The sequence below is a fragment of the Typopeltis vanoorti genome, chromosome 14 (assembly GCF_054136105.1).
Source record: "Typopeltis vanoorti isolate ZY-2024b chromosome 14, IOZ_Tvanoo_1.0, whole genome shotgun sequence".
Taxonomy (NCBI): Eukaryota; Metazoa; Arthropoda; class Arachnida; order Uropygi; family Thelyphonidae; genus Typopeltis; species Typopeltis vanoorti.
In genome coordinates this window covers 69598420-69622461 of record NC_143562.1, presented here as the reverse complement: position 1 = coordinate 69622461, position 24042 = coordinate 69598420, and the positions used below count along the sequence as shown (strand labels likewise).

The 24042-nt window shown below is 33.2% G+C and overlaps 1 long non-coding RNA gene across 2 annotated transcripts; it reads left to right on the top strand.

Annotated features, from left to right (window-relative positions):
• The first annotated feature begins 346 nt into the window (after positions 1 to 346).
• Positions 347 to 23489, top strand: LOC150099580 (uncharacterized). 2 transcript variants are annotated; one of them, XR_016549375.1, is made up of 5 exons: positions 347 to 903; positions 10175 to 10232; positions 14191 to 14223; positions 16810 to 16854; positions 23296 to 23489. It is a non-coding gene; the product is annotated as an uncharacterized LOC150099580 (long non-coding RNA). The 2 variants fall into 2 exon arrangements; XR_016549376.1 differs by lacking the exons at positions 10175 to 10232; positions 16810 to 16854 and having other exon boundaries at positions 23296 to 23389.
• The last annotated feature ends 553 nt before the right edge of the window (positions 23490 to 24042 follow it).

The following is a 24042-nucleotide window of genomic DNA, read 5'->3' as shown; positions in this document are numbered from 1 at the left end:
AAAAAATACCAAAGCGCTTTACATCGATTTTTACAGAGGTCAAGTCCCATGAGAGTATTGTATAAATAACCTTGTTTATCTCTGTATATTTTATACTAGATACTATTGTAAATAACCTATGGAAATTAACTGCATTTACTCCTTTAACAAGAATATTTTAGAATGTCAAAAACAAAGGCAATGTTTTGCCACCGGAACGTTGTGTAATAGCTCTCTATGAGTAAATAAGAAAGGTTGTTTACGAATTTTGTGTGTAAGAGCAAGTGCTTAGAAGCTTTGCGCATAAACACCTTCAAAGTCAGTCTGGAACGTTCAAACAACTTTCCACTGGCCGGCAACTTACGATCAAAAAAGTGCACGGAAGAGAACAAAGAACAGGTTGAACTTAAAATAAGATGAAAGAGTCATGCCCAATTCTTAGGGGTTTACAATCCTTCGTGCGAGGTCTCAGAGAAGGTGTAATAAAAAGGGACACAGCTGAGCAATAGGGGCTTCTAGTTGCCGCCAGAGAGGGTTTCCAGTCTCCGCCAGAGAGGGCTTCCAGTCGCCGATGAGGTAAGGAACCCATTTCGGCAGTCAAAAAGATAGTTGGTGGCAGTTACAGTATTTTTGGAGGTAGCAGTTTGAGCTATTGGAGACGGCAGGTAGAAGAGCTAGTTGTCCAGGCATTATGGCTAGCCCAAGTCAAAGGAGAAATGCCAATGTAAAATACCCGAAGCAGCTTCGCTCGGAAGTTTTTCTTTTCTCGGTGAGAGAATACCCCTTTGCCGGAGCTGTACGAGTACTGCAGGTTGCAGTCCACAAGATACTGCTAATGCCAGATATTCCTGAAAGAAGCTCGAAATCTGAGATGAAAGAAATGCCATAAGAATTTAGTGAAAGACTTTTGACTGTTGAGCCTTTGTAAGTTCCACCCTTTTGTACATTTTCTCTTATAATATGTTGTAGAGTTAAGAGAACAGAATAGAAACGTATGAATTAGTTTAGTAGTAATAGGAAGTATCCATAAGAGAGTCAATTGGCATGTTAGAAGTTGATTTCAAATTTGTAAAAATAACTTAACAGAGAATTAGCTAACTTTTTTGCAAGGAAACTAGAAGTTTAATAAGTTGAATTTGTAAAAAGAGAGTAAATACGTTTTTGAGTTAAAGACATTATTTAATGTTAAAGTCAAACGGTTCTAATTTATGCTAAAGCTTTTTTTTAGATGGATAGAGAAAGCAATTTCCCTATTGTTTAATTCATGTATATTTCATATTAATATAAATAAATGTGTTTTAATTATTTGTTAAAGAGTGCTGTCTGATTGTTTATTTACAACTGCACTATTCCTAAAAATATCGGACTCGTGAGCAATAAGTAAGATAGTCGAAACGTGAAGTTAAGTACATAATAGACTACGGCTGTTTGTGTAAAGTTTTAATGAGGGAATCCGTGTTAGAGAAATAGAGAGAGAAATCAACCGGCTGTATTACTGAGTTTTATGCTAAGTAAAAGATATTAGTGGTGCAGTCTGAAATAAAAACCAAAATTTTCTAGTATCCAGGAAAATCGGTTCGAGAAACTAAGCAGAGGCGTGTTGCTTTTCCAGGACAATGCACCTGCTTATGAAATCCAACAGACAATATACGACTTGGGATTTCAATATCTACCTCAAACACCATATTCACCAGGACTGGCCACAGGGCCAACCCTAGAAATTTTGTCGCCACGTGCAGTAGCATATTTTTCCGTCCCTTCCCCTTAAAAAAAAAACTCTTTTAATGACGTCTTAAAAGCCATGATATTAATCTAGGCTTCAACATCTCTGATCATAAATTCTAAATAGCAGCATTAGCTAATAGACATTCATACGTTAATGAAAAAGGATCATAAACTATATTTTTTACAGAGAGAGAGAGAGAGAGAGAGAGAGAGAGAGAGAGAGAGAGATTTCCTCTTAATGTGCAGTATAATAAAATGATTCGAAACGTGTTATTGTACTTCGGGATCTTTTAATTTTTAAAGGGGGGGGGCACAAAAATTTTGCACTCAGGTGGCGCAAACCCACGGAACGGCCCTGAAGATCAGTCACTAAGAGTTGTGTAGATTCTAGTTAATTGTTAAGAAAAGTTAATTGCTCTCCACATGTTTACTTGTGGCACCAAATAATGAATGAATGATTCGAGGGAAAAAAAAAAGTTTCTTTTCCAGGCATTAAAAAATACACAGCCTATATATTTACAAATGAATTGGAAGAATAAATTGCCGGTAGACAGTGTCATTTCCTGATCATGTTATCAGGAAATGAAAGTTTATGCTAAGAAAGAATATATATATATATTCAAGATACCGAGTAATTTTATATTAACTTGGTTTTAATCCTATTTCCCAAGTAAGCAAACGGACAAGAAAGTCAAGTTTGCGCCTGTAAGTAGTGCAAGTCCAAGGCAACTCTTGGTAGTGCCAGTCGAGGCAACTCGTGATAAAGGTGGATAAAGTTCTGATCACTTTTCTTAGTATACTTTATTAGTATATTCAAGTACATATATATATATATATATATATATATATATATATATATATATATATATATATATATATATATATATATATATATATATATATATATATATATATATATATATAATAATAATATATATTATATATTAGTTAGTTAGTTATTAGTATATTAGTATTATACACACTAAGAAAAGTGATCATAACTTTATCCACCTTTACCAAGAGTTTCCTCGACTGGCACTACCAAGAGTTGTCTTGGACTTGCACTACTTGCAGGCGCAAACTTGACTTTCTTGTCCGTTTGCTTACTTGGGAAATAGGATTAAAACCAAGTTTATATAAAATTATTTGGTATCTTGAATACATAATATATCCAAGTTAAAAAAACGTTATATATATATATAGTTCTGTAGTACGCAAGTTTACATTGCTGAAATACATTATCTTAATGAAGAAAGCAATATTAGCCACATTTTTTACATAGAGAAAGCAAAGCATTCAGTATGAAATTTCTTCAAGTACAATGATGCACGGATGTCAAAAATAGACTGGAAGTATAAATGCTTGTAATCTTTTTTTACTAAATTTAAAAAATTAAAATAAACATCGATATTTCTTAGGCAACCAAAACGAAACGAGAGAGAGGGTTCGCTATGAAATAGTAAATTGACGGAAAGAAGAATAAACATCGATATCGCCCTACCTAAGTAAACTCAAAGAGACCACACATAAAAATCAGAATTACATTAGTTGGGATGTCTTTCTAAATATAAAAAATGAATTCATTTACGGCGCCATACCATTTTTGCAGAAAATGTTGTGATATTTTCAGCTATTTTGCCTAGTTAAAGTTATGTTTGAAGCGTTGCATCATTCTACATGTCTAGAAAGAGTGATATCTAATGTTAAGGGAAAAAACAATAAATTAATAATTTCGACTGACTGCACAGGAGCCCTAAACTATCGCGAGAAAGTGCAGTTTCTGTGGACATCTCACCTACGGTTCAAATCTTTGAACGATAGTTGTTTCAGATGTCGAATAAACTGTAGATTACTAAGTGTGTGTGTGTGTGTGTGTGTGTGTGTGTGTGTGTGTGTGTGTGTGTGTGTGTGTGTGTGTGTGTGTGGTGTTTTCGTTTTCTTCCCAACAGTAACCCTACCAGGAGGTTATTTATTGTTTATCGTATGGCAATCTACATAAAGTTATAAAAGTACATTTGCAAAAATGGGTACAGATATGTAAAAAGTAAAATAAAAAAAAAGTGTAAATGATAAATAATTAGAGTAAAACAGGCAGTTACACGTTTGACGGACAAAGCACTTATAAGTTAAGATCATGTTCTCTGATCCAGTCTATAGAAGCCGGTGTCGCCTCTAGGAAGTCGCTCCTTTGACCCGTATATGCGCGAAGACTGCACTCAATGCAAATATGATGGATTGATTGGTTCGGGTGTCCACAGTCACACTCCAGTGAGGGAATTTTCCTCCACTTGTACAGAAAGCTTGCACATCTTCTATTGCGTACGAATCCTGTTCAGTGTTATCCATGTCTTTCCAATTCCACACCCGGGATACAGGGGCACGCCGGCCATATGTGCAATGTGTGAGACGCACACAGGCGCCAGGATAGTAAAGGCGCCAAAGAGGAGGAAATATTTTTAAAAAAAAAACGTTTTTTTAAAGTGATTTTTTTATTGGAGGGGAGGATAGGGGCGCCAACTAAAGTTTTACACACAGGCGCCAGACACTACTGCTCGCCCCTGCCGGGATGTTGAGGCAGCAACTATCAAACTAAATTTTGAGTTGGGCGTTAGTATTCATGCTCCAAACTCGTTTCCATTAATTTTTAGTATTTTAATTAATCATTCTCGGATGTTTATCTTCACGAAGAGGGGGGGGACTTTCTTGATTTCAATCTGTTAAGCTATAGTTCTGATATGTCATTATGTATAGGCAATACAGTATTTCTGAGTACTTTGTCATATTCTCGTGATATTTCTAATAAATAGGAGTTGTTTTAATGGTTCCAGATATAACTCGCATGGTGCTGTTAAGCTGACCGTCAATTATCAATGGTAGTATAGCTCCTGTATATATTGTTTTCAGCGCTCATCGGCCTAATCCCTCAATCTCAATTTTCCATCTCTTGTTACTCCTAGGTATTTTAGCTGACAGGCTACCTCGAGAACTTCGACCTTTGGAAAGACCGTTATGGGTTGTTTTGATTATTTGAGACAGATGTGGAGTATTTTAGTCCAGCGCTTCCCAAACTGTGGGCGCGGCCCCCTTGGGAGCCGTTAGTTTTGTTGAGAAGTCTCAGATATAAGCTGTATTGTGCTGTTAAGCTGACCGTCAATTATAATTGACGGTCAGCTTCATTGTTTATTTATGAATAATTCTTTATATATGAATAATTATTCACTTAAAAGTGAATAATTATTCATGTTGCAGAAAAGGTAGATAATAGATAATATATTATTCATAAACTGTTATTTGTGTTTCTTTCTGGTTTATCTTTTAAAAGTTCTTATATTATCACCTTTTTGAAATCAATGGCTGAAATCAACAGTTTCATCATTGAATATAAAGTTGCATCGTTAACGAAGAATTTAAAGAATTTTTGTAGAACGCACTTAGAACTTTTACTAGATAGCTACAAGCATCACAGTTTTCCATAGTGTCAATAGTAATGGGAAACCTAGAGCATGCTGCCTTGCCACAATTAAGAAAGAAATGTAATCAAAAATTATGAAATTAACTCAGATTGAGATTTTAATGGGATACAACTACATATCTTATTCTCTGCAGTTAAAAGAAATCGTAAGGAGAACGCTGAAGTTATCACAAAGATATTTAATATTTAATATATTTAACATTTAATTTCATTTCCATCTCCTAATGGGGTATTAGGGTTGAAGTTATTTCCATTGTCGAAGTTCCTTCAGAATTCAGAATTTTTGTAGAATACACTTAGAGCTTTCACTAGAAAGCAACAAGCATCACAGATTCCATAGTGTGGCCCATATATTTATTTATTTATTTATTTATTTATTCTATCAAAAGCAAGCAGGCCAGAAGAACATATTTAATATTCACTTAGACATTACACAGTCATCGAAGCCTTAGTCCATTCGGCCGAAGCATATTTATGCTACAGATATTTGCATATGGAAAGTCATTAGTGTGAAACCCATAAAATTCAAATGAACAAACTACACATATGGCATCCTCGAAAACATTTAGTTGTTTAGGAATATACCCTAAGATAGCAGTTTGAGAGCGATCAACCACAAACAAAACAAGAAACCAAAAAAAGTCACATCACGAAGCTGCAGACAAAAACTCAAAATAATTAACACAAACAGAAATCTTGAATGTTTTATTTAATGCGACGGATTTCACCCGTTTGTATCTTATAGCTTGATTTGATTTTTAATAATTTGTAAAATTATTAAAACTACACTTTCAACTTGTGAACTACACTTTCCAGTTGTCATGGCGGATAATCAACAGCTTATAATATAATATATATAATATAGTATAATTATATGTAATATAATATAATAATATATATGTGAAAAGTTTTTTAACTTGGGTATATACTATGTTGAAGATAAGATACCAAGCAATTTTCTAAACTCGGTTTTAATCCTTTTTCGCAAGTAAGCATACAGACAGATAAGTGAAGTTTGCGCCTGAGGTATTTTCAGGTATGAGGCAACTCGTCGTAAAGGCGAAGTATGCTCTGATCACTTTCCCTTAGTATCTCCCCTAATGATAATAATCCTCTACTGACCACATGCAATAATCCAAAACAGGAAAGAGAATTGGTATACAAATGCAGTGTTTAAAATGAGTAAATTAAAATGAATAAATAAATAAGGATGCACTAACAAAGATTATCGGAAACGAGAAAACTAGATTTCAGAAAAATAGATAATAAAAAGAAGTATAGAAAACAACAAAAACGACTGTCTTCAGTTTACAATGTAGAGTAATAATGCTTAAGAAACTTGCAGTGTTATGTTTTGAATAGTATTCTAAAATAAATGCACATTATTGCAAAAATTGAAATGTAACATAATGTATAATATAATACGTATAATAATATATATAATATATATGTAATATTTGTCACTGAATAATTGTATTTCCTTACTAATTCTCATATGATTAATTTATTATCAGTATACGAAAGTTGCTGGCAATTGCAATTACATATGGAAAATAACGGGAATATAAAAGTAGGGCAAGTTTATTACATTATACATATTATATAAGCAAGAGAAAATACATCACTACCAGCCTAAGTGTAAATAAGTCAGTTAAATTGAATGAAAATGGAAAAGTTATTTGGACAAAAAAAAGTTCAGCAAAATCAGATAACATACATATAAACTATATGATCCATTTACAGTGTAATATCACTGAAAATCAGTCCGCGCGGTTAACCTCGTGGCTATGCGCTTCGCAACCGTACTCCTGGGGAAGGAGTGTCCCAGGTTCGATTCCCGTCAATGACGTGAGGAGCTTAAGGATCTGCCATAGCCAAATTAGCCGGTCTTGGGCGTGAACAGCAGGGTTTTTTCCACCAGTTCATCTGGAGTTTTTCATCCCGCAAGCAGGCAAACCGGTCCAGTGAACATACACGGATTACAGTCAGGAATACTGACCCAGCCATAGGTCTGATTCGTCAGCTGTTCTGGAGCCCGGATAAAATTTTGGGGGAATGAGATGTTATCGTACCTCCCCATAAAGGGGACTCACGACCGTGTATCATCATACGATTATTATTATTACTGAAAATCAATTCGTTTCAATACTTGGTAAATGAATTTGTTGACAAAAATGATAAATTTGTTGGTAATAGGAATTTTTATCTACAATATTGGTCTTAGCATAAAGATGATAACTAAAATATTTAAATAAGATAAAAAAATATTTAAGATGCACATGCAGAAATCTTGTCTAATTTTAGTTCTTGGCTAATTCTCTACAAATGATATGTGAATGTATACTTGTAAATTAATAGTAAACAGTTATGTAAATTGCATAAAAATGGAAAAAAAAATAGAACAATTTCGGATTACAGTAGAGGTCAATTTTTTTTTTTTTTTTTTGCATATTCTTAAATAGTTTAAACACTTCTGCATTGGGCAGGAATGAAGTCTGCTGACTTGGAAGGTAAGATACAAATTGAAGTACATGTAACTCTCGTATAACGCGGATGTTAGGTTCCACAAAAATACCGCGTTATATAAATCGCGTTATGCGAGACTCAAATCACATAGAAAAAGTAGGTTTAGGTTCCCAAATTTTATTTCTTTTTTTTTAAGATTATATAAACAATGACATATTCAGGTAATTCATGTAAGTTAAGAAAACATAAACTATTCAACAAATACATAGTAAAAAATTATAAAAATTATAAATTGTATGTATACTTCACAGATGTGCTTTATTTATATATGCAATAGTTCTTATTGCATACTTCGGTTGGTTTAGTTATGAATTCAAGAAGTCAGTAATAAGACCTTGCTTACCACTATGCTACAATTTTTTATTAAGTTCATAATACGGAACGAAACAAATATCCAGTTGTCTCGTAAATTTTCTGGAAAGCTCCATTGAGAGATCATTATCCATAAAATAACTTTCTTGCCAAGTCTAATCCTATTGCTAATTTCTTTAAACTGAATTCTTTAACGGACTCATCACAATTATAATCTTTGGCAGAACTTTCCCTGCCATTTGGCTCGACGTCATCTATTAATTGTACCAGTTCCTCCTCGTTTAACCCCCCCCCCTCAACCGGGCAGGACGTCTATAGACGTCCAGATAAATCTGGATACCATGAATGCTATCTGTTGAAGTTATAAGAAGTGCAATTCGGCCAGCATGTCCATTAGAAGGTGTGATAAACCCTCCCACTGAAGAGAACAGTTAATCGGATTATCTCACGCTCATAGCTGCATCTCAGTTGTCTATAACAAGGAATGCAGTTCCTCGTTCTATGCTGGGTAACTGAATCCTAGTTATACTGGATAAACTAAAAATATAGAAATTATTTTTATTTTCTCTTTTTATTGTACAAAGCAATTTTAATGCCTGGACAAAATAAAGGTTCTTGCATAGTTTCTTCATTTAAATATCGCCTTACCTTGGAACACTAATTTCATTTTTATTTATTTTTATTTTTTTCCTAATTTTTTCTAATCGCTTACTCCACAAAACATTTTCTTTGTTCTCGAAAAAAATTAATTCACGATAATTATCTGAAATATTTGAATTATTTTTGAAAAAAAAAACAGGCTGCGGAGATTCAAGATTATGTTATATTTTTGTTCAAAATCATGTTTCGAAGAATACTTCAAAGATTTCCTGAAGGAACCTGCTTGAGCGACTCTGTTTTATACAGAATAAAATGAAAATCTTTAATGATATCACATTTTTTTTCTTTATTTTCTTTATATTGTAATCTTCTTGGTTTTCCTGTATAATTGGTTATTACAAAATGAAATTAACGGTTATGATTTAAATTGATATGTATGTATTTTCTGCTAGTTCAGATATACTAATTGTATCAGATGTGTTATAATAGCAAAAATAGTAAGAAAATAATCATTTACACTTTCCTTCCAAAACACAAAGAAAGGACATTGTAAATTCACCCAATGAAAAAGAAAATACTACATATTTTTCTTGTGTTATCTGCTTTTTTTTTTCTTGTAGTACAAAGAAGAAATCGCTGCCCATAAGATAGTAGAATAAAAGAGGGCAAAAATCTGTAGATTGATTACATTATAACTAATAGAGATATGTCAGAAAAAAATTATTTATATAAGAGTTCTAACATCAGCAGATGTTATTACTCTTGTATAAATGTTATTTCTCCTGTATAAATATTTTTTTCTTCCAGTTTAGATACATGGCATTGTTGAAGTAGCTAAACATTTGCTACTATTTACATTAAAATGAATGGACATGTTTCCCCAAGTGATTTATGTTTGTAACAGTTGTCGTGCGAAATTTATAAAATAAATTCTCTGAAATATCTGCAGATTGAATAAGTCTATAATCCCCCCCCCAACTCCATCAAAAAATAAGATTATGCATATGTTCCTTTTCTATCAAAAACAATTCAAATCTTCTTTTTCAAGATAATTTAAAGAAATAATTTATAATTTTTCGATAATAAAAATGAAACTGATCATTACAAATTAAGAACTTATTTTAGCATAAATACTGTATCAGCCTGTGAAAGAAATGTCTATATTTATTTCTATGTTAGGATGTCTACTAATCAACAATTGAAAACAAAACACGATATTCTTGATCTAATTCGCACTACAGCTTGAGGCACTTTAGTGTCCCTTCTGGCCAAGTGTCCTCTCTTTTCTTGCTCAATAGCACCCAGAGTAATCTAAGCCTTTACCCTTTTCCTCCAGCTAAGAGGATTACTATCAAATATTTATAAGACGTAGTATTTCTAAGACTTCAGAAATAGTAACCAGCATCAGAAGTAAAAGTAAAAATATTTAGATTATTTTAAGAAAAAGAAACAAAAATCTGAAATTTCTACTGAACTTTCTTTTGTGTGGTATGCATATAAGCAGTTTTACACGTTGAAAATATAGCATAGTGTTTCTAAAATTTCAAATAATTTCAGTAGACAGTAGAACAGCTGATTTAAGATGGCAAAGAACGATTACAGAATTAGAATCTTCACGGTACAACAATATTATTCTCTTATTTCTTTTGTCAAAATGATAAAATGGAGTTTTAATAGATTTTGAATACTATGTGGAAACTTTTTCAAACCTGTAGAAATTAAGAATGGTTATGTAATTGAATTGCAGGAGAAAATAAGGAGGGGGGACGTAAGCATTAGAAATTCTTCTAAATAAGCATAAATTTTGAATCATTCTCTATATGATATCCTCCATATTATATTTTCAACATATCTACGGTGGTTACGCACTGGATATTATCGTAATGTACATCCACAAGAAAAACACACACACACACACACACACACACACACACATATATATATATATATATATATATATATATATATATATATATATATATATATATATATATATATATATATATGTGTGTGTGTGTGTGTGTGTGTGTGTGTGTATATATATATATATATATATATATATATATATATATATATATATATATATATATATATATATATATATATATACTGTCATATAAATCCAGTATAAGTCTGCTTCCCTAAATAAACTGAATAAATGCTGTATTAAATTTGGTATGAAAATCAACAATAAAAAGACGAAATGTGAACTGCATCCTGAATGGAGAACTTATAGAAGAAGCATAATATTTCAGCTATTTAGACACAATTTTTAGTAAAGTTGGCAAATTTTAAATTTTAAATATGGAAATAGACAACAGAATTAGCAAAGCTGGTATGGTAGGAAGGAAAAAGAACAAAGTTTCATGGAATTAGAGAAATTATTCAAAACACTAAAACTAGCTGTATACAAGACAGTGTTCGAACCAGTTTTAAAAAATTATGGATCTGAAAGCTGGTTTAGAAAGAAAAAAAAAACACTATCAAAGTCTAGAGACCGCAGATATTAGAGAGAAAGATTAGGAGCGTGAATAGAGGGCATCAATGGCAATATCATATTAAAAACAACGATATGAGGAAAGAACTCAACATTGCTAGCATTGAACAATTTGTTAATCTCAATACATCAAGTTTTTATTTTTATTTTATTTATTTATTTTTTACTGTCAGCAGCTCTTATGTCTTATCAATAATAGAAGATATCTCAAAAATGATAATATTTTGTTGTAAATCAACTTCTTATAACACACAGAAGTATTCATTTTTACTCAGGAATTGATAAATTTTTACTACTTCTGTTTTGTCCGAAGACTACAATGAAAATGTCCATGTACCATTAAAGAAACTTTCACTTCAACAGATGCTATAATGCAGAAGCCAGAAAACAGGTGGTTTTGTTTAACACTGAATACAGTAAAAAGACATTTATGTATTGCGATGGCAAATAAGTTTGTTCAGTTCATGCGTTAGTAAAAGTTTACGCCTTTACGAAATTTATCTTCACTGCATTTACTTTTCATATCGGTATTAATGCAATATCATTTCAATTTTCTAGCGAATAACATTTTCAGCGAATTTTTTCTGCAATCAATAGTTCGCGAGATGAATTTTACGGATTTTTCCTCGCGATGAATTGTTCGGTCACGAACATAGCCATATGTAAAAATCGGAAAAAGTAATCATTTGGGAAAATAACTCTTTTACTTAATTATTTATACACGAATATAAATACACGCAAAAGAAGAAATCCATCGGAATCAATTCGGGACTGCGGGGTGGCCACAAGCAGTGGGATACGCGCAGTCGCCATAATGTTGAGTTGCTCCATCATGCTGGAAAATGCGGTCCTACACATTCTCAATCTGGGAAACACAAATTTCTCTAGCATATTTAGGTATGCCACTCTCGTAGTCGTCTCCTCATGGAAAAAATGGCTCAACAATGCGATCATGCACGATCGCATTGTTGAGCCATTTTTTCGAACCAACTCGAAAATTCCAAAACAGAAAAATCAACTTTAAGAAACATCTCATCCCTGGAAAATGGAAGACTACAAAAAAACTTGGCGTGAATGTATAAAAAAAAGTCCTTCATCCTAAACTTATTTTCTACAAAACTGCAGAAACCGAGAAGAGAAAAATTCTACAGCTCATTTAATGAAACTGCTGAAAATGACGTCAGCATCATACGTTTATCAAGGATGTCAAGCACCTTTATCAGGGCGTTTAACCTGAAGGTGAGTTAGCCTGTCTCATACGAGGATGGAAGGTTTTTCCTCTCTGAAATTTTTTCTTTGTTTTTTTCTTGCCGAAAAACAAGCGAACCGAATAGGAAAACATTTAAGGCAACTGGCCTTAAATCACGCAGTGATTTAAGGCCAGTTGCTTCTTCCTTAATTCAAAACAGCTCATCCCAATTCCAATTTCCTTTAGCACTGTGTTTTCTAACTGTGATCTGCCGACCACTGGCATCCTTCAAAAGTCGAATAAGACTTCCAACCGCTGCTCATCTAAATATAACACCAGATGAGTATGCTTATAAAAGGTTTACAGGTTTGTTTTTTAAGCTTCTTTATTCATCATTCCTTATTTCATTATTTTCCTTTCCAAGAGAATATTTTAACCTTTTATTTTTATTTTTTTAACAAACTGCACCGATCACCTCCTCAAAACCCAGAAATATACCCACACATATACTCATTAGTATTCTTAGCCTATTCCTTCCCTTATTAACTGCAATTACGTGCTTTCGAGGTTATTCGGGAGATAAGTGCATGTGGCACTCCTGTCGTTGAGGAATAACAGAAACAGGAGTAAATAAGTGAAACGTGATTGAAATATCTTCAGGAATGAATTTTTTCAAGTTTTCCAATATTTTTACTCTGAATTCCTGTATATTTTATTATTATATTGTGAAAAATATTTACATCAAAGAATCAATTTATTATTATTAGTAGTGGTAGTAGTAATATTAATGATTAATACTATTTTCCCTCATCCTCCTCAATATAATGATTGTTGGTATAGCAATGCTGCTTTACAAGGAATAATTACAGAACAATATGGATTCTTATTGTCTTTCTTGTCCGATTTGCCTATTTCCAGCAGGAAAAGCCTAGTCAGTTAGGCCTACTCACTTACGTTCAGTAAATTTATTTATTTATTACATTTATTAATGAAAACATTTTATTGGATTCCGTATTTGAAACTTTCATGATCCGAATATGAAGATTAGAAAAGAGATAGCTAGGGAAACTTGCACAAAATAGGTGAAGCTCAGTTTGCAAAATTCGCGAAAGAGAACCACTCTTGGATGTGTACGAAGACAGTACATCGAACGATGTGTTGTGATGTTACAATAACTGAAAAGTCAATCATCTATTAACCAAACTAGTGATGTCTGCTTCTTGTATTTCCTTCACATACTTCTTCAAGATGGTTACAAAAATAAGTTATCTAATTTCATCAAAATAATTGGGGGAATTAAGCAGATTAGACTTTTTCCTCTTAATGCTCCACTTCCCAGAAATTTCTACGCAACACAAAACAACTATACATACTCTTGAAGAGAGAAATGTTGAAATTCAACATGGATACATTAATTTGGATATAAGGCCGAAAACGGGTATGAAGTCATATTTCGTGACTTCATACACGAAAACGTGTATGAAGTAACGATTATAGTCATCCTACCCGTGCATTATGACTACAATCTCTTCATATCGGCTGGGTCTAGATGTCATACCGAGAGAAAGACAAAGAGGGAGAATAAGATTTCCAAGGAGTGGCTCCTTGTGGACACTGCAAGATAAACAATCTTACTTCAAAAAGTCTGAAATGTAATACTTTTTCGTAATTTTCTTTTTTTATTTTTTAACTATAGCAAATAGGAGAAATGCTTTGCTGCTCGTATAATAACATGCATTTGTGTCTTAGATATTCATTGGCGTAATGTTTTCATGTCTTCATATTTGTCATAATTACTTGCCAAAGCACAGTCATTAAAGATAGTCTTCTACTGAATAAAGAATATATATCACCTTCTCCTTTTAAAGTGATATTTTACTTTCATTTCAGCTGTGCAACTGCTTGAAGAATCATGAAGCATGGGTGAGAAATTAATTTTATACATTCTTTAGACTATCATAAATAGAGAAAAGGGAACTATTATTGAAACAAACGTTGTAAGATTCTCTTTCTTCGCTGCATACTTTCTAATACTCCTACTTCTTATTCGTTGAACTGTACGTGGCATATAATAGACAGAAAGAAGATACTAAATACATGCTTTAACACTTTCTCTTACTGATTTCATATTTAACATAAACAAAATTAGGTCAGGTTGAAAGAGATAAAAATGAAACCAACAGAAGAAAAAAATGAATAGATCTGATTGGACTACGTAAACCAAATGATTAATATATTAAACTAAAAACAAAGAGAAGATTCGATAGACCTTACGTCTGGTTATGAAATTAAATAATGAAAAGCGATAGTACTTGAGTGCAAATATTAGGTTTTTTTTTTTTCGGCTTACTTGGGCCCTGGTCACGTAAAATAAAAAATAAAAATATCGAAGAAAAAATTTTAACTCAATGGAAAACCGATTCAATTTATAACGGAATCATTTGGACCAAAAGTAGTGAATACCAGTATTTTAGACAAAATAGCTGTAAATTAAATGCAAATAGAATGTATATATAATTAACAAAAGTAGAAAACCCTTAACTTGCCAACGCAAGCTTATATTCTAGAGTTAAGAGGGAAAATGACCTTTCTTTGGAGGGAGCTACATAAAGAAATAAAGAGTAAGAGAAATGAGATGAAATGCATAGTTTCTACAGGTGACATAAATGAACCGTAACTAACTAGCTGTTTGGCCCAATGCGTAGCGTAGATTTCCAAACACACACCCTGCGGCTTCAAATCTTGTTAGGGGCCAAAATGCTTTATGTGAGAGACGAATTTCAGAAACTTGTTCGAGACCACCACTCAGTTCATTGGAGACTTGGAACGTTCTATGTTTGGTTTCTAGAGAAGGATTTCGTGAATGAAATAATTAAAATAAAATAAGCTTTCTTAACCTATTCATGGTAATAATGTATATAAACATGTAAATCATATAAAAAGCTCGCTTTGTGCCCAAGTAAAGAAATTGTAATATTACACCAAACTGGTTTTTAATCGGAGTTAATTTGCAAAAAAATTATTAACTGGGTTCTAGGATAATCGCCATGCGTGTCCGTAGCACTTATCCTCATTGTTAGTGTTGCTCGTGAACAATGCTGCTGTTTCATAAGTTCATCTTTCAGATTTGCTTATTTTAGTGTCCACTGTGTGTGTTTCGTTTAAATACTTGATTTTGAATTCATTATTCATAAAAAAAGAAAATAATAATGAATTATGAATTAGCATAAAGTAACATAATTCATAATAAATTATAATACTATATTCATTATGGATTTTTATCCCACTTTATTCTTTAATACTCTTTTTAAAAAATCCTAATAAAGGTCATTAAGACAATACTAAGTTTAGAATGGGTAGTGAAGTAGTAGATAAACCCAAAACGTTGCTGCAGAGATCAAGAACAGAGCTCGAATCCATAGTGGTATATCTCAAACCTTGCGGTGAAAAGCATTAAATAATACGAAATGATGGCAGTCAAGTAGCTTATGTCACAACACGATACGAACACACTCTGGCAAAGTGGACATTCTGCCCATTCGATAAATCTAATAATTTAACTTCCCCATCTTTTCCTAACTGGTTTGCATGTAGCCGTTTGGATTTTATGGATTGAGTTTAGCTTTGGAATTGTGAAATTGCAAGTGGTTCAAATCCCCCCCCCCTCTCTCTCTCTCTGTGATCTCCAGAGGAATATTATGGAGTTTTGCGAATACTCTTTACCTTAGCAATCTATATTTTGATTCTTTCGTAGCCATCAACATTTCTCTTCAGTTCTCGTGGTAATTAGAACCATACTAAAATCGCTCTCGAAAACAATCAAAGTGCAGAGCAAGTCGATAGGTTTCCTTATAAACAATGTAAGCGTTGGACGATTGCAAAATTATTTTAAAAATATAATTATAATTAAATAAATAATTAAAATTCCCGTAATCAGTTCTATGTATCTTGATCTAATAACAGGAATGCGATCAAATTTGATAGAGTAATCTAGACATGGGAATAAGTATTCCGAGAAAACTGAAAGTTGGAAAATTCGTCGAAAAGGGAACATCGTACTAGGAAAGTGAAAATTTGCATAAAATAAAGTGATGGATGAACAAATGAACTGATGGACGGACAAATCGAGCACATTTAATGTGCTCGATTTGTCCAACAGTTTTCTGACAACTGGAACACACCTGTAACTGTAATACCATAATTACTGTGCTGAATTAAAGTGGGATGAAATGTTTTATTGCTGAATAATCATAGGTGCAATTAGTCTTCGTTATTCATTTGTCTTTCCATTTTAACGCCCTTTAGCACCATATTCCCCCTATCGGACACCTTGCGAACTAAACTTTCTTTTTTCGCGGAATCCTTCTTTCCATTAAATGACAGTTCTTCCTTGATGATATTTCCGTTTCAAGATCGAACTACATAAGGCTTTGAATAGAAGAAGCATTAAAAAAATACGTTTTCCGCTTCATATTATTTAAATGTTTGTATTTGTTATTTCTTGTACAGTACACATGCTCAAAAAAGACGGAATGCCAAGTGAGGTTATTTGCAGTAAGTAGACATCTCATATGCTTTTATGTTAATATAATTTATTATAGGAATATAAGAATTTTGATAATGTGCATTATTTTACCTTACTTATTAATCATATAATACATAATTATTAAAACATAAAAAAACAGGAATATTATTGAAACGCTACACAACACTACGACAAATTGTTCGTTTTGAGGCTGAAGCTATACAGTCAGGTTAGGAGCGTATATCTCTTATACCCCCTTATATTAATTATTTTCACTCAGGAAATTCATTAAGTTTGAAAATTTTCGTTACAGCTCCTTCAACACATCCTTTAACCATTTATGATATATTACTAAATGTCTGCCATGCAGTTCTCATACCACTGCACATTTGCAAGCTGCTCATGGAATTGATTTATGATCTTCCTGATGGTTGCACGCATACGTTCATTCTTGCTAAGTTCTTACATTAATTGTGACGTTCCAATCAAAACTACATAACACGTGAACTAGTATCCCGAACGATATTTTTAGATATATGCAAATAAAATTGTTATATATATATATACGTCAAGATTGCGCATGTAAGTGTTGCAAGTCTAGCTGATCCTGCACGTAATACAAGACCAAGGCAACTCATGGTAAAAGTAGGATAAGCTCTGATCACTAATCTTAATATTTACCCTTAATTCAAAGCGCATCTCCTGGAGAAGATGTATAATGCTTTGTATTAAAGGCAAGGGGCCACTACCCTGACCGGTTTCAACATTTATTGAGGTTAAAACACCTTAGGGGAACTTATTCTGGTAAAATACTTATAAGCTTTGTATCACTAAAATCTTGCTATTTCTAGCCTGGCTCCCACTGATGAGACCTTTGAATCGAAACATATGTGAAAAATTGTAGCAGTATCTCTTAAATTGTATGTAATTATATTAAATTGTATGTATTATATAAATATGTGTATTATATGTATTACATAAATTGTATGTATACGTACGTAATTTACTAGACAGATAATAAAGTATTACTTGATATTATTAAAAAATATTATTATTGTTATTATTATAACTGTGCATTTCATTTCTTTGTTTGTACGCCTAACATTTGGATCAGTTGGGCCCAAGGCATTGCTTTTTTTTGTATTTTCCGTTCTTTATCAGAGCGATACATATATGTAGAAAGTATTTTACCTTGGGTATAATAAATGTTAAAAGATACCATGCTATTTTAAACCTGGTTTTAAATGGATTCAAATTCCAATTAATATCCTACATTGTACAGTGCGCAAGTCATAAAGCACAACAATTTGTGTGTTATTAGAGTAATAACGATTTTAGTAATAGTTTATGATCAATTGTATTTCAGTTACACAGGATAGATTTTCTATCTATCTATATAATTTTTTTTCTCTACAGAATCTTATTTAAATTGCATAAAAAATAATATTAACAATGCGTTTTACATCTTTTTTCACATACATATTTTCAATGATCCGTTTACATTTACAATGATTCACTTTTTATTAAATTGATTATAATATTTACTTGTTTCTTTGGGTGGCATTTCTGATTTCTTCCTCGAAGCTTATCAGAGCTTATCTGAGGAAGATAACAGATGACGGTGGTTTTTGTTGGTTTTGTTTCAATACATACCCGTCGCAAGCCAGGAATTGATTTTAATTTGTAGGTAGGTGCTTAGAAGACTACTACTGCTTTTCCACGGTTTAACATATTTTCAAGTGGAGTTGGTTGTGGGTCTGGTATGTTTGCGTCCTTGTAATGGTGTTTTTTGAGTGGAGTTTGTTATAGGTTTTGGGGGCGGGGTGAAGTGACTGAGAGAGAGAGAGAGAGAAAGAGTTGGGGAATTTCTCTAACTTTCAATAATCTCGCTATAGTATTTATATAGCGCCTGTTTCAGCTTCTTGTAGCACCCTAGGTTTGTGTCGTCGAACTACAGTTTGTTTATCATTTCAGGTACGTAGAGGTTTCACTTGTATGTTATGTAGTTTGTTGGGTTTCTTATCTGGTACGTTGTTCTGTTTACTCTGTAGATATTTCTCTTATATGTCATGAAGTTTGTTGTTTTTTTTTACCTGGTATGTTGTTCTGGTTACTCTGTAGATTGGACTGAAGTAGTGTTTTAACATGACTGTGTAGTGGCATAAATGTTTATCTTAAATATTTTGTGTTCTGTCCATGTTCTGTCCATTTTATTTTGCAACCATTGTAACCTATTAAGTTTGTGGTCTACACAAAATGTGTATGGTGTGATTGCATATCTTAAAATATTTTCACATAATGCTTTATAGATCATTATTTTAGTGTGTGTTTCGGGACAATATCTTTCAATCGATATAATTTGCCTGCTATTATCCTGAGCTTGTTGTGTGGGTAGTTTATATGGCTATTCCGACTTTGATCAGCATCGAAGTCGGAATAGCCATAGACGAAAGAGAGTGTGTAGACGAAAGAGAGAATAGCCATAGACGTGAAGACGAAAGAGAGTGTTGTTTTCACCTGTGTGATGGTTGTTGTTTTTGGATCGGTGCGTTGTGTGTAGGAGGATGAATGTCGCATAGTAAGATATTTGGTTTCTATGGGTCGGATTTGGGCGAGTTTGAATATCATTAGCTTTGTTTTTCCAGACTTTATATATATGCCGTTTTCGTTTAGCCAGTAAGTGATTTCATAGATGTCGTGTTGCATATTTGTGTAAGCGATATTTGCGTTGTTGTGAATGGATACTATGGCAGTGCGTCTGCGTACTGGAAGATTTTAACTTTTAGGGAAAGATGGTTTATGTCGTGAGTGTGTATGTTAAACAAAATGGGAGAGAGGACAGCTCCTTGCGGTACTCCACTGGTTACCGGTACCTCTTTGCTGTACGCTAATCCTATAGGGGGTGATGTGCTTCCTGTTTTTCATGTATGCTCTAAACCACTGGTGTAGGCGACCTCCGATTTCGATATGTGTTAGAAAGTTTTTGTGTTAGTGTGTCAAACGAGTTTGTTAGGCCAATGAAAATGACTAATGCTCTTCTGTTTTTATCCAATGCAGCGTTTATTAGGTCGGTGAAATCTTCAATGAGTGTTGTAGTTCCTTTATTTTTTTGGAAAACTATATCATGTTGTCTGTATGATTTGAAATTTTTCAACGTATGTGGATTATTTGCAATGCACGATGTGCTCCACGATTTGGTTGATTACAGACAATATGAGATGGGCCTGTAATTTCTTATAATGTTTCTTTTTCCCTGTTTGTGTATGGGTGTGATTAATGCAGTGTTTAGTGTTTCAGGGGTGTCCCGTTTCGAAGATTTTATTTAACAGTTTTAGTATATCTGGAAGTAAGTTGGTTGAGTATTTCTTGATTAATAAAAAAAAGTTTTTTATTAATTGTCACAATAGAACTGAAAGATGAAACGACTCTTATATCGGAAGATATGAAAGAATTACTGGCAGTAAACTTGTCAGTTGCCTGGAGTAACAGAGGCGAGTAGATAAGGAGGGACATAATTATAATTGGAAATGAATCAATGAGTAAGTTGTGATAGAAGTTGTAGTGAAGAAACGAGATACATAAGGCAGCAGACGGTTTGCACTTGAATGGATTTAGTGTTAGGAGTTCAGAAAAAGTGCTGCTGACTTAAGTAGAATTGGAAGTGCAAAATCAGGGAAACAGGGGTATCAGAATAACCTGACAATTGTGAACTTATTCTTTAGGTTCAAAACAGCAGTGGGATTGTAATATTAGGAATTATTAGGAACAAGATGGAAGGGCTTTTGGCATTGATTAGTTCCTATGGGTCAAACATTATTGCAATTAAGTGGTTAACAGAAGATGATATAATTACTGATGTTGTATGATGATTATACCATTCTCATTAGAGATAAAGCATCTGGGTGGATGGATGGATATTACACATGATCGAAGAAATGTAGCTAAATGAGGACCATCCACTGCACCCAGAAATAAATAAGATGGAAAACACACAGTTGGCATTTGAGGCTGTCTGATGTGAGATGAAGCCTAGCTGGATATTCGGTTGCAGCTGTAGTTCAGGGATTGCGAAGCATGGTGTGGGTGATATGTATTAGCAAATAATCGCAATAAATAGTCCCCCCGTAGTTATTATGGGTGACTTTATTTGTGACGATATAGATTGGATGTATCTATAGCTAAGGTGACTACATTACCCCAGTCGGCAAAAGCGATCTTTCGGTGTTAACCTGGGAGGATGCAAAATGTATGAAATTTGCTGTAGTGAAGGATTATATATGTAATTACAGAGATGGTAATTACGGGAAACAGGATTACAGGAGACTGTTTGGATTGGAGGACATGAATACTGTAGCGGAAAGATGTTAGTAGTGCACACGAAGTGGTCAAGTTGTGTCGAAGGAATAGGGATGAAGACTGTTAAGTGATGAGAAGTTGAAGCTCAGAGAACATACTGCAAAAGTGACTAAAACAGCTGAGGAGGGAGCAGTGAGGAGGGATGTGACAGAGACATATACGTTGCTTAAAAAGTTTTATAGGATTGACAAGGAGGATATTTTAAATACTTGATTAGAGTGTGTAAATTAAGGGGTTATTATTCCTGCAAATTAAGTCAGATACTAAGCAAGAGTTTAAGGATGGGATTGTTTGCTTGGAAGCGCTGAGTGGATGGAAGGGATTGCCAAAATCAATTTTGACTGCTTTATCTGTGAATGCTCAGAGCAGAGTGAGAGATAATGTACAGGTATTGATGGTTATCGTTACTGTCTACGAACTACATGGCGGTGCTTATACATAGAGCTGACGAAAATAGTAACGTCGTACATACAGGATATGAATAATGTATTTCGTACGTATGTATTTCGTATTCACAATGAATTCTAGAAACCGTTATGAACGAAATGCATATATATATATAGAATTATAGATATATATGCGAGTGCGTGCGTGCGTGTGTGTGTGTAGACATTTTTTTTTTTAAATCGGGTTTATTATACGTTAAAGATACCAAGAAATTTTACTGGTTTTAATCCTTTCCCCAAGGAAGCAAAACAAAGTTTTGCGTATGAAATATATTCACGTCTGAACTACTTGTGTAGAGAGGCTAATGACTTTACATCACTTGCCTTAGTATGTATCCCATAATGCAAAGCACCCCACTTTAGGACGTGCATAATGCAATGCATGATGGGAAGGGTCACACCCCAGACCAGTTTCGACCTTTATTGAGATTTCATCAGTGGGAGCTAGACCCAGCTTAAAGTAATGAAGGTTGAAGTAATGCCTAATTAATATATATATATATATATATATTCAAGAAAACAAAAGGTGCTTGACCTTATTAATAAAAATCTCTGGATGAGAGAAAGAAGTATTTTTTCCTTGGGTAAAAACTCTATTATTAGGTCAAGCACCTTTTGTTTACTTGTATGTTAGATATATATGACTTCTGCATTACTTCAACCTTGGTGTCCCTCCCATGTCTAGCTCCCACTGATGAGACCTCAATAAAGTTTGAAAGGAAAGAGTAGTGGCCTTCCCCATTATACATTGCATTATACACGCCGAAACGGGGGATGTGTTCTGCAGGATACATATTATGCAAGTGATACGATGTCATTAGCCTCTATATAAAAGTAGCTCAGACGTGAATATGTTTCTCGCGCAAACCTTTTTGTGTGCTTACTTTGGAAAAAGGATTAAAGCCAAGTTTATAAAATTTCTTGGTATTTTTAACATATATATATATATATGTTAAAAATGTACATACTAAGGCATTATGGGATATATATATATATATATATATATATATATATATATATATATATATATATATATATATATATATATATATATATATATATATATATATATATATATATATATATATATATATATATACGGTGGTTCAAAATTCCACGTACAAACTTTCAGGAGAGGTAGAGAATATCAAAATCAACCATATTCACACACGAAAGCATGACCGGAAACGTCACCAAAGTGACAGGTGGCGCTGTTTCCTATCTCTCCAGGTGAGCAATTGGAGCTTCCTCATTCAAGTGTTCGACGTCGTACGAAGAAAATGCGTTGTTTTACGAACGCTGAGATTGCAGACATGCATCACGTTTACCATATTATGTATCCAACTACTATTGAACTGTTCAGTTACGCCTGCTAAACTTTTTTACACTACTTACTGTCTTGTGTTATTTCTGTATCTTTGTGTCCCTGATAGTATCGTCAGGCTGCGTTTCCGGTCATGCTTTCCTATGTGAATATTGTTGATTTTGATGTTTTCTACTTCCCTTCAAAATTTGTACTTGGAAATTTGAACCACCCTCTATATATACTCTCATCTTTTCATAAATTTTCAATACGCATAAGGCCCCACACTCGCATGTTAGCAATTATAATTATTTTTCATATTTCTGTTAGGGGATAAATCAGTAATATAATTTCTATTATTTTAGGAGTGCCTGATGAAGAAACTTGCCTCTTGTAACAAAGAATCTAGCGAATCAGAAGAAGATGCTTGTCCCGAAGATAAATGTAATGATGAAAAAGGGAATTAAAATAATGAGTAATTAATAATCTGTCTTCGATAAATTCATGCTTTAAAAGGACTGTAAAAGCTGTTAAAATGTATTGATATTTAATATGATTCTAAAAAATAAAATTAGTCTGAAATATATTGTTTAAGATAAAGGCTATAAGTCTGATGTTTTCTTCATAAAACTGAACGAGTACAGTACAGTAATTAAGGGAGAAATAAATTATCAGTGTTGATAAGATACGCTCGGAACTGAAACCACTTCGAATCTCATTGCATACACATTAATTTAATAATTTATTTAATACAGAACACAAGATGAGGCCTACTTTAATATTTGGCGCATTTCAAACAGGAATGCTCCAATTACATTGGAGCTTTTCTGTTTGAATCAGCACATAAACCCATAAAATGCCGCTAATAGCATTATACCTTGCCCATATTTTATTTCTGACACACTAATTTCATAGCACTAGCTTAGATCATCTTCTGAAGACAAAAAGTAGATCCTAATTCACTATTTATTATTATTATTATTATTATTATTATTATTATTATTATTATTATTATTATTATTATTATTATTACGGGCAACTCCAGGGAGTCATTAGACTCATCGAGGGAGGCCCCAAATCATATTCATCACAACTATTTGTCATTCATACAG